The 16,045-nt window shown below is 36.2% G+C and overlaps 1 protein-coding gene across 1 annotated transcript in view; it reads left to right on the top strand.

The window, feature by feature from the left end:
- The window catches only part of Cbr4 (carbonyl reductase 4), a 49,621-nt gene that overhangs the window by 25,206 nt on the left and 8,370 nt on the right, over window positions 1–16,045 (top strand). The window contains exon 6 of the transcript XR_015453408.1: window positions 13,616–13,718. The gene's annotated coding sequence lies outside the window, so the exon portion shown is untranslated. The remainder of the gene's footprint in view (window positions 1–13,615; window positions 13,719–16,045) is intronic.

Raw genomic sequence — 16,045 nt, 5'->3', positions numbered from 1 at the left:
CATGATCAACTCTTGGCTTTCTCTCTGTACCATGGTGTCTCAGTTTTTGTTTGAGATACTCTTCCAGATGCCTCCCATCTGTCTGCTCTAATTTTGACCAAATGCTTTTTATTGTGCTACAGTTTTTAACGTAGGACTTTACTATGTTTCTAGAAATTGCTTTTGGCTTATTTCTGCCTTGATCTATTTCCAAAACAGCAGAGCTTGCTGGTTGTTATTCAAGATGCATTTTGCCTTCTTTTGTAATAATAGAACCCTGTGTTTTTAATTTAACACATGGATAGAATAAAAACTACATGTCCAAGATTGCCCTCCAGCTAAGGGAATCTATGTGATTAAGTTCTGATCAGTGAAGTATAAGCTTAAGTGTCTGTTTCCCATGAAGTCTGATGTCTTACACAATGATCAACACATGATGAACAGTAGATATTGTTGACCTACTGACTCAATGTTTGCTCATCCTTAGAGAGTTTTTTCTCTTGATCGTTTATACTGCTCACTGAACTCGTACTCTTCAGGGCTGCTCTCAAATGTATCCTCTGAGAAGTTTTCTTATCTCTTTCCCACCCCTATTAGAATTATTTCTTGTACTAATATTTGTATCTCAGCATGAGCAATTAGAGCTGATATTCATTCTCTATGATAGTAGTCTCTCTGTGGTTGCTGTAGTGGCAAGGTTGTTGAGTACTGGTTAATTTGACCCAGCTATTCACCTTCAATATTTATAGTGGTACAACTCATAATAGCAAAATCTTGGAAGTGGCCTATATCCATCACCTATATCCATCACCATAGATAAGGAGAATGTATTTATATACAATAGAGTATAACTCTGCTAAGGATAACTTTGAGTCATTTGTAGGAAAATGGATGCAGCTTGAGACCATGATGTGAAGTGAAATAAACACAAAACCTTAAAATATCTCATGGCTTCTTATTTATTTTACAGCATTTTCTTTATCAGTACATGTTTGTAGTACATAATGCTTACATTCCTTGTAGGAAGTTGGTACATGCACACTGTACATTTTTTTTTTGGTACTGGGGATTGAACTCAGGTCCTTGTGCTTGCGAGGCAGGTGGCAGAACCACTGAGCTAAATCCCTGGGCCCATTATACATCTTAATTCCTTGTTTTCATCCCCTTTCCTCTCCCCTTCCTCCATTTCTTGGTCCCCTTCCAATTTGCAAAAGGTCTATTTCTATGTTTCCTATTATCTTATCTTTTTTGTTGTTCTTTCATGTATTTATACTTTGAGTTTGTCTTAGAAGCCCAAAGTATAAAGAGAAAAATAGACGATAGGTAATAGGAAGTGAGGAGGTGGATCCCTCTCAAAGGGGAAGGAGATCAAGAGATAGAGGAAAGGGGTGGAGGCGAAGGGGATGGAAAAAGAATTAAGATGTGTCATGTACACTTACCAACTCCCTGTGATGAATGTAATCATGTACTGCAAACATGTACTGATACAGATATTTTTAAAAAGAGTACTGGTTAGTTTCCCATGACGTTTTTTAGCACTGCTTACCAAAAGAAGAGAGAAGATCCCCTTTTATAATGCTCCTGGGAACTCAAGCCATTGCTTGGGGTTAAACAGTATCTTCCCATTACCTGTTCATGTTCATAGTTTACCCTGTTTTTTAATTGTTTACATCTTTATTTGTTTAAACAGTGAACTTTAATGCAGTAAACTATTTTAGTTCAGGACTTTACATAGAAAAGAGCACACACTGAATTTTACATTTTTAGGAGAATTACAGCAGACACCTGAAAACCTATCCCTAGACTTGTTAGAATACTTAGGGTAAAGAATTACTAAACCATTTAAGAGTTTTTTTTTTCATGATATAATATTCTATAGATATTAAGAGAACTCTACACATAGAATAATACATTTAGAAATATACATGTGGTGTCAGGTGAGGTAACAGCCATCTATAATCCCACAACAGTGCTGGGGTCTTAATCCAAAAATCTTTGCCTACACCATGTTTAAAGTGTTTTCTCATTTTTTTCTAGTAGTTCATAGTTTTAGTTTTAACATTAAGGTCTTTGATCCATTTTGAATTGATTTTTGTATAGAGTGAGATGTAAGGGTACAAGTTTTGATACTTTCTGTCTTTTGAGACAGGGTCTCACTGTGTAGTCCAAGGTGGCCTTGAACTCCTGTGAGGTTCTTGTGTGCTCAGATCACAGGCCTGCACCAGCATGCCCAGCCCAAGTTTCAGTGCTGTTCATGAGAATGTTAAGTTTTCCCGGCACCATTTATTGAAGGGGCCATCCTTACTCCAGTGCATGTTTTTTGTTCTTTTTTTGTTTGTTTGTTTTTGTTTTTTGTTTTTTGTTCTTATTGAAAATGAGTTGGGTGTGAATGCATGTCACTGTTTCTGGGAATTCTGCTTGATTTCATTAGTCTCTATGTCTGTTTTTATGCCAGTATAGTGTTTTGATTACTATAGTTTCATGGAATATTTTGAAGTCAGTGTGGTACCTCCAGCTTTGTTCTCTTTGCTCAAAATTGCTTTGACTTCTGTGGTCTTTTGTGTTTACATATGAATTTTAGGATTTTTTTTCTACTTTTATGAAGAATGTCATTTTTTTTTTGGTACCAGGGATCGAACTTGGGACCTTGCACTTGTGAGGCAGTGAGGCAGTGAGGCAGTGAGGCAGGCAGCAGCACCACTGAGCTAAATCCCGGCCGTCATTGATATTTTGATAAGGGATTGCATTGAATCTGTAAAGCACTTTGGGTTGTATGGAATTTATAACAATATTGATTTTTATAGCCCATGAACATCAAGTCTTTCCATTTACTTGGTATATTCTTTTCAATTCCTTTCATCTGACTTTTGTAATTTTCATTGAGAGGTCATTCACTTTCTTGACTAAATTTATTCCTAGGTATTTTTTCCTTGTAGCTATTGTGAATGGGCTTGCTTTCATGATTTCTTTATTTCTCATTATTGGTTTATCAGTTCTAATAGCTTTTTTTTCTTTTGAGACAGAGTCTCACTGCATGTGTAGTTCAGGCTGGTCTTCAACTCACTGTGTAGCCCAGGGTGGCCTCAAACTCAGTGATCTTCCTGCCTCAGCCTCCCGAGTGCTGGGATTACAGGTGTGCACCATCACGCCTGGCTCTCTAATAGTCTTTTGATGGAATCTTTTAATGTTCTGTTCCTATTTATATGCTTTTTATTTCTGTCTTTGGCCTAGGTGCTCTGGCTAAGACTTCTGTAGTATGTTGAGTAAGAGTAATAAGGGCAGCTGAGCGTATAGTTCAGACAGAACACTCACCTAGCATGTGGAAGACCGGGGTTCAAGGAAGAGGGGAGGAGAAAGCATGGAAGAAGGTGTGGAGATACAGACAGACAATCCCAAAAGCAAGGAAACAAACAAAAACAAAAAAGGGTGATGAGTGCAAAAAAAAAAGCCTAAAGTACATGGGGAAAAAGTAGTAGAAATTTGGGTTTTATCAAAATCAAGAAATTTTGTCTTTGGAAGATAGCATTATGAAAATGAAAATCGGTTGAGGATGTAGCTCAGTGGTAGAGTGCCTGACTAGGATGCCGGATGCTCTGGTTCAATCCTCAACATTTCAAAAAAAAAAAGTCACAGACTAGGTAAAGCTATTTGCAATATCCAGAATATGTAACACTCTTTTACAATTAAATAAAACAACCAAATAAAATTTGCCAAAAGATGTGAGTGGATATGTCACCAAAGAAGATATATGGGTGACTGTGGGCTTATGAAAAGGTGCTCAGTAGCTTTAGTCATGAGGGAAATGCAAATTAAACCCACAAAGAGATACCAGAAGGTACCCATTAGAATGGTTAAAATGAAAAAGACTTATAATATCTGTTGAAAATATGGAGCAACTGGTATTTTGCAGTGCTGCTGGTGGGAGTGCACAGTGTTACAAACTCTTTAAAAAACTGGCAACTTAAAAAGTTGAGCATACATTTGCTTATAAAACTCAGCCTTCTCTGAGATATTTCCCTAATATAAATAGACATGTATATCCACACAAATATTTACATATTGTTCATGGAAGCTATATTTATAACAGCCAAATTGTAGGCAATGGACACATTCATTAATAAGAAAAGGGATAAACAAAAAATAGTATATCCACATAATGGAATACAAAAAAACCAAGTACTGATACACATAGCTGAATTATAGAATAATTATGTTGAGTGAAAGCAGCCACATGCAAGGAGTACATACTACATGATTCCACTAATGTAGAGTTCTAGAAAATGCAAACATTTATAATGATGGAAAGCAGATCAGCAGTTGCCATGGCCTGAGGTTGGAGTGAGGGAGGGACTACAAAAGGGTATGAGAAATCTTTTAGAGCTGATAGAAATATTTTGTGTCTTGGTTGTTGTAGCAGCTTCAGAATTCATCAACTTATATGTTTTATATGAATGAGTTATGCTTCAATAAAATTAATAAAAGGAGGATGATGGTAGTGCAGGTTGCTTTGTGAAACATGGGGTGAGTATTTTGGGGAAGAAAGTCTCCCCTGTCTGCACCTGGGGCAGAATGTCTGTTTAATGGTCTCATAGAGACATGTCATATATATCATCTAGTGTAACATCACAAAGCAGAGCAATATTTTGGTCTTTTAATGAAATGACTCTTTAAGTTGTCATCGATGATAAATAAAAATCACTTTTCAGTTAGTCTAAATAGGAACATTTGTATTGGTTTCTTCCTCTGAGAGCTTTTGGGTGATGAGGTTTCAAGTGAATGGTGCTGATATGATTAGTGTCCAGAATCTTTTTGTTTTCCTTTTTCTCCTTTCTTTCTTGCGCTGGGGATCAAACTCAGAACATTGCATATGCTAGGCAAATACTTCTTCACAGAGCTGCATCCCCAGCACTTTTATTTATTTTTTCTTCCACCATTAAGTTTATTGGCACATTTTAGGTATAAAATACATTTACATACATCATTGGGATCTTGTACCATTACATGAGTATCTTGGCTCTTATTTTTTTTCCCCTTCCCCTGCCCTCCGCTCATCCCCTCCACCCCTCCCCGCTTGCAAAGATCCCATTTCCATTTTTTTCCCTTTCTCATATTTTTCCCCCTCTTTCCCTCCCCCCCACCTCCCCCGCCCCCTAGACCTTTACTTCCTATTACACAATATCAATTACACATTTTTAAAATTAAAATATCGAGACCTAGGAGACATTGCAACAGATTTTACAGAATTTAAAAGGATATAGAAAGCATATTTCAAAAATCTGTTTTGAAATAAATTTGACAACTTCTAAGAAGTACCTTGGAAGACAAATTAATGAAACTAACTCTAGAGGAAATATCAAATTTGAATAGCACCTATTAAAGAAAGTATATTCCTAGCTTGAAAACCTACCTATATGACAACAACAGGCTCGTATACATTTTAACTGATAAATTATATGAAACATTTAAAGCAGAAAAAAAAGGAACACTTCTCCCCTCATTTTAGGAAATCAACATTGTGCTAATCCTAAAACTGGATAAAGATAATAGAAGAAAAAAGTATGAACATAGATAGAAATTTGTTTAACAAAACAAACTATTAGAAGTCAGATCTGGCAGTATGTAGAAAGTGGTTTTGTTATAGGCATGGCAGTGTTGGTTCAGCTTTGGAAGATCCACCCCCAAAAGTCATTATTTAAACAGAGGAAAGGAAAAAGCCATATGATCCTGTCACTAGTTGGAGAAAAAGTATTGGGCTAAATTCCACAGCTGTTTATGGTAAAAGCTATCAGGAGTAGAACAGAACCTTCTCAACAGATTAAAGACATGTACGCCATACTTCCAGTGAGAACACCTTACATGAATGGAGGAGATACAATGCTTTCTCCTTAAGGTGGGGAACAAGGGCAGATATGCTTACTCTTTATCTGTCCATTAAACTTTGAAACCTAGGCCCCACCAAAATAGTCTGGCAATAAAATGACACAATTAGGATAGGATTGGCAAGGTAGAAGCAAAATCTTTATATGTAGATGAAATGATCATCTACTGAGAAAATACTAAGAAATCTCTAGGAGCCCATAGATCTTGTATTTGAATTTAGCAGGATTAGAAAATACAAGGTATATATAAAAATTCAGGTCTGTGTATACTTGCTATAAATGAAGAATCGGATATTGAAATTTAAAAGTTATGTAGGAGTACCAAGGACCTAGAAAAGTTAAAAAAAATGTTGGAAGATGTTTAGTACCTAATTTTAAGACTTCTTCTAAAGCTACAGTAATCAAGGCAGTATTGGAGTAAGGAAAGACATAGATCATTGGAATAAAACAGAGAATCTAGAAATAGAACCACATATATATGGTCCACTGAGTTTTGAAAGATTGTTTAACATTAGAATTTTATAGAATATAAACTCAATTCAAGAGCCGAGGAAAAGATAAGTGTTTTCAGCAAATGGCACTAGAACTCCTGGTATCCGTATGTAAAAAATTAACCTCAACCCTTTATTTCCATACATAAAAATAACTTGAAGGGATCTATGAACCTAAATATGAAAGCCTAAAAGTATAAAACTTTAAGAAGAAATTATAAGGGAAAATGTTTATGAATTTAGGGTAGGCAAGAACTACCTAGGATACAAAAGACATGATGTATAAAAGAAAAAAATTGATAAATGAGATTCCATCAAAATTTAGAACTTTAAATGACATCATTAAAATGAAAAGTAGTCCTTAAACAGACCATATTTACAATGCATATAACCTATGACCAGAATATATAAAGAACTCTTACAGCTCATTAATAGACAACCCAATTAAAAAGTAGACATAAGAATATGATAAATAGCCAGTACAGCACAAGGAAAGGTGTGCAACTCTAGAATCAGAAAAATACTAATCAGTACAATAACAAGATTGAATTATACACTCATTAGGGAGATGTAGTTAAAAGTTTTAAAAGCCTTGTCATGACTTTTTCTTTTTGTTGGATTCTTCCCCTTTGTGTTTAATTTGTCATGCCCAATGGATTTCTTCTGCTGGGCTTCCTGGGGTTGTGATCCTCATTGTCTTTTCCTAGGGTATTGTCTAAAATTTTTTGGAGTGCTGGTTTGGTATTCATGAAGTTCCTGAGGTGCTCTTTATCACAAAAGTATCTTATTTCTCCATCCATTTTGAAAGATAGTTTTGCAGGGTACATCAATCTGGGTTGGAGGCTGTTTTCCTTTAGGGCTTGAAACACATCACTCCAAGCTCTTCTTGCCTTGAGGGTTTGCATTGAGAAGTCTGCTGTGATTCTGATGGGCTTTCCTTTGTATGTGATTTGTTTATTTTCTCTCACTGCTTGTAGAATTTTGTTCTTCTGTTGGGTTTCTGGAATCCTAACTATTATATGCCTATGTGTAGATATTTTTTGATCAAGGCTAGCTGGAGTCCTATATGCCTCACTTACCTGTATGTGAAGTTCTTTTCCCCTGCTTGGGAAGTTTTCTGCCATGACTTCTGTGAACAGTTTTTTAATGTCATCTGCACTGTCTCTTCTTTCTTCATTGACTCCAATCAGTCTTATGATATTCTTCTTTGTATTGTCTAGCAGCTGCTGGATTGATTTCTCATGTTCCCTTGCAATTTTAAAGCAATTTTTCTTTTCCTGGTCACTAATTGCAATCTTATCTTCTATATGTGAAATTCTATCCTCACATTGGTTCATTCTGCTGCACAGACTTTCGATGGAGTTTTTAATCTCCTGGAAATCTGTTCGTATCTGTTTTATGGATTCCATTTGTTTCCTATGTTGGGATTCCATCATGTTCCTCAGATCCTCTATTTTTAAAATCTGTGTCCTTTCTAGATTTATTAATCATGTCTTGCACTATGAGCACAATCTTTGCTGTTATCTGAGTAATTATTTCTGATTTCACTTTTCCCAGATCCTCTTTTGCTGCCAGTTCAGAGAGTCCAGGTGGTTGATTATCAGAGTGTTCCATCTTGTTTCCCTTTGGGGTTGCTGTAGGTGATCCAGAAGTCTGTCTTTGAGGCTTATTTATGTGTCTTCTGATTTCCACAGGGGGCAGGGGGTGTGTGCTTCTAGCGCCCATGCGGCTCACCTTCTCTGCCCTAGAAGCATGGAATGGTGGCAGGGGAGCTTCCTTCGAGGTGCTGGGACTGGCTCAGCGTCTGTGCCCTAGGAGCATGGAATGGCGGTGGGGGAGCCTCCTTCAGGGTGCTGGGACTGGCTTAGCTTCTCTGTCCTAGGAGCGTGGAATGGCGGCAGGGGAGCTTCCTTCTGGGTGCTGGGACTGGCTCACCTTCTCTCCCCGCAGCGCTTCTAAAACACTATTTCTTCTTTTGAGATAAGGTTTGCTAATTTGCGCAGGCTGACCTTGAATTTGCAGTCATCCTGCCTCAGCACTCTAGTAGCCTCGATTACAGGTGTGAGCCAAAGCACCCAGCTCAGAATACAGTATATCTTGAAGGGAACAATTTCTTCCTCCTAAGAGTGATGGAAGTCTGTGCCTCATCTTTAAATCATTTTAGTTGATTAACATATTTAAGTATCTGAGTACTTTTGAAATTAATACCTCCTGTATTTGCCAAGAGTTTGATAGGAATTTTTCTATGTATACAGTATCTTTACTGGACTTTTGAGTAAATGGTAATTGTGTCACTGTTTTTAGTGCCCTTTGAAAGATGTGAAACATCCTCATAGAAGGCTTGGTATCTTTTAAAGTGAAGCTAGTGGAAAGATGAGGCCTTAAATTAGTGGAAACATAAGGCCTTTGGAGCCAGAAATTCCTGCTTTCAAGTTCTAATTATGTAACTAGTTATGATTTTTTCAAATTATTCTTCTGAGTCCATTTTCTCATCTGGAAAAGCAAATAATACTTCTAGAGTTGTCATAAGGATTAAATAGCATTAAGGCAGTAGAGTAAGCCTGGCACATAGTAGGTGCTTTGTAACTGGTGAGTAGTATTGGAGTTCTCCCAGTGCTGGAAGTATTAGGTTTTGTATTCCCATCCTTTCCATTTTCTCAGATATACTTTCTGGGACTTTATTTTTTTACGTTTATTCATCTTGACCTGAAACATGAGTTCTAAGAAGTATCTCTTCTTGCTTGTTCATAAAATGTTTACTGATGATTCTAGCATTTCTCAGAAAGTGAATGCTTGTTCTAAAAGCAATGCCCCTGTGTAGGTTGTATTATTTATATCACATACTTTAATCTCTTCAGTTAAAGGGTCAGTTACAAATAAATATTTGTGTCCCCTTAGGCTTTTAGAGAGCTGCCAAGCAACATTTAACTTTCCCACAGTTTCCCAGGGTCTGACTCATTTAATCATACCCTTCCCTGTGGCTGTGTTGCGTAGAGCTGAGCTGATTCCCCTGTGGCTGTTGCTGTTCCACAGATGGCAGCTTCTCTGCTCTAGGCCTGGACCCCATGGTGTGCTTGTCCAGACTGTTGACTGCATGAGATTTCAGTTCTAAAGCCAGTCCTAGCCCTCAGCGTTTGATCCTTAGTTGGGGTGGTCTGAGGCTGGGGCTGGACCATGTTCCTAATATCTTTTAATCCAGAAATCTTACATTTTGTGGTTCAGTCTCCTGTATAAGGTGTAAGAAAGGATCAGAGTCCAGTTGTTGTTTTGAGTGCTGCCCCTACTTTGACTTACAGAAATTCCTGATACTCCTAATTCTACAGTCTTAGGAACTCTGTCAGGGAAGTTGGGTTGTTTTTCAGCATTCTCCATTACTGGCCAAAGTTCAGTTTATTTGAGCCAGAAAGTTAATACCTAACTTCCATCTGCTTTCTAGCATTTTTCTTACTCTCATTTTTTTTTGTTGTTGTTATTTGGGGACATATAAAAGCTAAATGCATGTGTTCAAGGTACCATCCTTTAATTAAAAATTCAGACAGTGCAACTTATTTACATTTTTTAACAGTACACTATTTTCATGGGGTGAATGCATGTCCTTAGGGAGGATTTACCCCAGATCAGATAATCTTTCTCACATTGAAAGACTCTGGTGATGTTATCTAGGGTACTTGAGAGACTGCTGAAACAGTAACCACTAATTCAGCCAGTCAAGAAAAACAAAGTTCCTGGGGGCTCTTGAAGATAGTCTCAGGGGCAGAGAACCATCTGCAAATACTCCTGTCTCTTCTGAAGGAAATTGTTACTATCTTTACAGATAACTCTTTGGGGTTCATTGAGAATACAACAGCAATATCTGTATCTATATCATCTATATCTCCTTACAATCACTTGATTAGGGAGGGACTTAGGATGCCTGATCCTATGACCAGTGGTTTTTAAGCGTCAGTGTGTTTAAGAGTCATCTGGAGAGGTTGTTAAAATTCAGGTTGCTGGGCTCTACTTACAATTTCTGATTCAGAAGTTTGGGTTAGGGCCTAAGAATTTTCATTTCTAGTAAGTTCCTAATAGTCTGGGGATCATACTTTGCGAACTGCTGTAAGAGCTAACATTGAAACTTCCCAAAAGAAGGAATTAAGTTCAAACAAGTTATTTATAGTACAATAGGCAAACTCTTCAAGTAGGTAAAATTTTAATGTAAAGAACAGTTCAGAGAATATGAATAAAATAAACTGTCACGCACTATAAGAAATCCTAAAGTGTTACAAGCTTTAAACAGCACAGGTTTATAATGGATATTTCTGGTTTTATTTGTTGATCACCTCCATTTATGAGAGTAAGACTACATATAAATTCCATTGCACTTTAGAGACAGGGTGGCATTAAACATCATCTTGTCCAGTTCTTTATTTTATAAACACAGAATTATCTCTTGACTCATTTTCCCCATGCAATTCTTAAGTTCTCTTTTGTTTTGAAGAATTACAGTTTGTAAAAACATACATATGGTCCAAATTCATTATTCAGCTATCTTGTAGTTGAGTTTGTGATCTTATTGGAAAAATAAGATTGGATACTAAGATTGAGAGTGAATTCATGAAGGACCTATAAATATTGTGTTTTCTAAAAGCAGCCACTTTTTCAAAAGGAAATATTACATTTTATCTTTAAAAAGTATGAAAAGTGTTTATTAGCCTCTCATTGCTCAAAATCTTTTATTAGTTTCTCTGCTCAGCACAGTTACCAATTAGTATCTATGGGGAATTAGTTCCAGGACCCCTGTGGGTACTAAAATCTCTGGATACTCAAGTCCTTTATATAACATGGCATAGTATTTACATATTACTACACAATCCACTTGTATAATTTAAATTAATCATTTCTAGATTACTTATAATACCTAACAATGTAAATGATATGTAAACTATTGTTATACTATATCATTTAAAGAATAATAAGAAAAATCTGCACATGTTTAGTACAGTTTCCCTCCCAAGTATTCCAGTCCATGGTTGGTTGAATCTTTTGATGTACAATACAAGAATAAGGAGGGCAAAGTACTTTCAGTGTGATTTTTGTGAAATGGTGATGCATTCTTAGAGACATTTAGTGATAGTTGTTTAGTCCCTCACTTACATGGCCAGGTTTTCTCTGATGTCATGACTTAAAGTTGACTTTATGCATACTTTGATACTTGTGATAGAAAATGTTATTGGTGACCTTCTGAAACTGCTCAGTGACTGAGCCATACTTTCTGAAACCCCCTTCTAGTGTACGGGGCTATGGATAGCCATTGTTCTATCACAGATAACTGCATGCAGGAGCCCAGCAGGTGGAGCAGAGGACTGACACATGGCTGTCAACCACTTTCCAACTTCTTTGAAATCTTCCTGTGATTCTAAGGTTTAATTCTTTTCTCAAGTTTCCTTATGTTTCACAAGGCTGCATTGCCAAAATCTTTATTTCTACTCAGGCTTTCATTTCACTCTTCTTTTTCAAATTGTCCTCACAGGAGTGATTTAATAGCTTGAATACTAGAGCTGAAATTCTTATAGTTTAGGAATGGATAATGGGCATTATCTGAATATAAGAATTTCATGTACCAGATACTCGGGCTCAAAATGGGGTGACATCCCAACAAACCCATATTATATCCCATATTTTGGGATACATGTATAAAAATGCATGGGAATGAAACACACCTTATAGAGGGTAATGTTTGCCTCTATAAGGAGAGAGGAATGAAATCAGGCTTGAGTTTGCAAGGAGCTTCAGCTGTATTCAGAATGCTTTATTTCTTGAGTTTGGAGATGATAACTGGTTGTGCTTTGCATTAGACTTTATATCTTTTTGTATTTGTTAAACATGATAAAATAGATGTTAAAAGAATGTCATGTACCAGAAACTTATGAGTAGGAGATTTTATTACGAACAGAACATTTTCCTCTTGACACATTTTTTTCTTATTTCGCATATCAAAGGTAAGAATGTATAGTACTATATTAGCCAAATTTTAGTCAACACTTATATCCATTTCAATCAACTAGAGGAGTTTATTCTGAATTACACTGTAGTTAATTTATGTGTGACTCCTTCAAGCAGATGTCATTCCTTTTGCCCTGTAAGTTGTTTTCTTCTTGCATATAGCCTATGCAGAAGTATGGCTTCATAATTTTTCTTATATTTCCACATTAGTGAGCCACTTCACCATATTCAGTAATTAAAGCATTATCTGAGTATCTGAAAAGTTATGCCATAAGTATACCTCCTTGTAAAAACAACTGTTGTTACACTTCTGACTGAGGTGGGAATATTCAGAAATTATTTAGAGGACTTCCAACTGGCTTGAAGATCAATCAACAGCTACACTTTCACATAGGACAACCTTACCCTTCACAGTTGTGAAATGGGAAAGGATTCCTCAGGCTTTGGACCCTAGACTTCTAAGTAATTTCACTCTTAACTTTAAAGTTTGGATTGTCATCTGTAGCATATGATCCCAAATATTTACGGCATTTACACCTTTGAGAGGACTGTTCAAAAGATGTTTGGAAGATTTGTGATGTATTTTGCTTTGCAGGTTTGACAAAGCATAACTTGAATCCCTAAGTAACAGTGATTTAGCAACCCATCTGATGCCCACATTACACGTCAGCTCTTTTCCTCTTCACATGTACATAGTAACTTTCCTGCAGGGATAGAAACAGTGGAAATCATGTATTGGTATTTATGATATTAAGAGGTGTGAGAGTTATAGCCTGAGAATGGGAAATTTGTAGGGAAAATTGTTCTGTTTGACAACACTTTTTCAAGTTTGTTGTCTAGGATATTGTTTGTCTTAAATGAGGACAGGATAAAAAGGCTTTCATGAGATGCTTCTTTAAAATCATACCCTTTGGTCAGTAAAATTTAAGACATGCCAGATTAAACAATTTACTGCAAGACATAATACTGTTTAATGTATTGATGTGTATATTTAATTACCAAGAGAAGACATATAGTGTGTGGTCACAGAATCCTTTTTCTGTGTGGGATCCATTGTAGGAACCAACATTCCCTAGAACACACTTTAGAAAATATTGTTATGGTAGAATTTATAAATTTGAATATGTGTGATGGTATCATCCTGTCTACTGAGGGTTGAACCTCCTGGTGCATTTTAACTTTATCCCTTCTCTTACCCTCTGTGACCAGATACTTCCAAGTCCTTATGCTTTTCCATATGCAAGTCCTTCCTGCATACTTCATTTTCTGTTTTCCTCTTTTCAGAATCCCTTTCTGGCCTTGAATGATTGCAACTGTCTTCTCGTTCATCTCTTCATGTTTCGTCTCCCCTCCTCTCATCTATCATAGACCTGCCAGAGTAATCTCTGTAAGTTTTTCTGTATCAAGCAACCATGCAAAAATGTTCAGTAGCTTTTTATTGCCTATGACAAAGTACAAACTTCTCAGCCTGCCTATGTGAGACTCTACCCAGTTTTTTAAAAAAATTGTGGTAAACATGACATGAACTCCAGCTTCATAACAAACTTGTATGTGTATGGTACAGTACTCTGTGTGTGCACATTGGATTGCATATCTTTAGACCTTTTTTGTCTTCCTTTACTGAAACTCTATAGCCAATGAATATTTACTCCTCCTTCGGCCCTTGACACCACCATTCTACTTTTTGCTTCTTAGAGCTTGACTATTTTCGATACCTTATGTAAATGGAATCATCCAGCATTTGTCTTTCTGTTGAGTGACTTCATCACTTTTATTTTTTTTTATTTATTTATTTTTCTTAAATTCTTTTATTGGTACATTTTAGGTATACAATATGTTTACATTTATCATTGGGTGCTTGTACCTGTACATGATGTATCTTAGTTCTTATTTTTTCCCCATTATCTGTGTGCCCTTCATTCCTCCACCCTTCCCTATACTTAATCATTTTTAAATGACTTGCACTTGCTTCGTAGCATAAACCTTCAACTAATCATAGTGGTACCTTGGTTCACAAACACTTTTGTTTGAAAACAGTTTGATTCGCAAACAGAAGCATTGGGCAAAATTTTGTTTTTGTTTGCAAACTCTGCATCGGATGATGAACATGACTACGGCCATCTTTCCCACCAAATACAAATGTGGCTATCTTTTCTAAAATCATAGGAAAAATTAAATTCATGAACCAAAGTATCACTGCATTTAAATTTTTAAATACTAAAAAAATTTTCATGAAATATTTCAGATATGGAGAAAATATATTGAAAATATTTGCACTTATCCATATTGATAGGTGTTAACATTTTTTCCATATTTCATATAACTCCTTTTTTAATACAGGCTTTTTTTTTCTTTTCATGGTATTGACGTGCTGAAGATCGAACCTTGCACACGATAGGCAACTGCTCTACCTCTATGTACCCCGCCCACACTATGGGCTTTTTAAAAAAAAACTAATTTTATTGGTACAATTTAAATATACATAACAATCATATTCATCATAGGGAATTTGTACCTGTACATGATATATTTTGATTCCTCTTTTTCTTTCAATCCCCTCCCCTCTCTTTAACACCCTCCTTCTTATTTACAAAGCTTTGTTTCCATTTTATCCTTCTTTTCTCATTTTTTTCTTTTCCTCCTCCCCCCTTCCCAGTTCCCTTTTCCTTTTGAACAATTTCTTCCTATTTCACATTATGTATTATACATTTTGGTCCTTATATACCCATTCACTTTCTCACACCACAGAGACAATGAGACGTATGCCCGATTTATTTGCCTTAGGAGTAAAGTCTCAAGGTGCACCCATTTAGCCATAAATGTCTCAGGTTTATCCTTTATAGCTGAGTAGTACTCCATTGTAAAAAAAAAAACAAACCCCCCAAAAACCCCATATCCTTTTTATTCATTGGTTGATGAGCATTTGGGTTGTTTTCAAAATTTAGCTATTATAAACTCTGTTGCTATAAACATGGGTGCACATATGTCACTGTGGTATGATGCTTCTAATTCTTTTGGGAAGATACCCAGAAGGGGAATAGCTGGGTCAAATGGGACCTCTAATCCTCGTTTTTTGAGGCATCTCCACACTGATTTCCACAGTGGTTATACCAGTCTGCACTCCCACCAACAGTGGAGGATTCCTTTTTCCCCACAGCCCCACCAGCATTTGTTGTTGGTTGATTTCTTGATAGCAGCCATTCTTTCTGCAAAGAGATGGAATCTTGGGGTTGTTTTAATTTGCATCTCTTGGATGACAAGTGATGTTGAACATTTTTTCATACATTTATTTGCCATTTGTACTTCTTCATCTGAGAAGTGTCTATTCATTTCAGATCCCCATATTATAGGCTTTTCTGCAGACCCTTTTATTCTTCATCCATTCCAGAGAAACCACTTTCTGAAAATGATGTTATTTCCATGTATATTTTTAAAATTGGTATAACTGGCTTACGTAAATAAACCCATTCTATATGTATCCTTTTGTAACTTCCTTTTGTCACCAAATATTTATATTTATCCATATTCACAGATGTAAATACAGTTCTTTATCTCTGAATAGTAATGTTCCATTGTATGAGAAAGTCATAGTTTATTTCTTCTCCTATGAATGAATAATTAAGGTTTTTCTAAAATTTTTCATATATAGTGCTTAAGTGGATATTCTTCCCATTATCCTTTTCTACATATTAGAATTTCTGTGGGCATGGTTCT

Source organism: Heterocephalus glaber, unplaced genomic scaffold (assembly GCF_053883595.1).
Source record: "Heterocephalus glaber isolate CG9 unplaced genomic scaffold, H.glaber_assembly_v1.0 deba00001461, whole genome shotgun sequence".
NCBI lineage: Eukaryota > Metazoa > Chordata > Mammalia > Rodentia > Bathyergidae > Heterocephalus > Heterocephalus glaber.
This window is presented reverse-complemented; position numbering and strand designations above follow the sequence as displayed.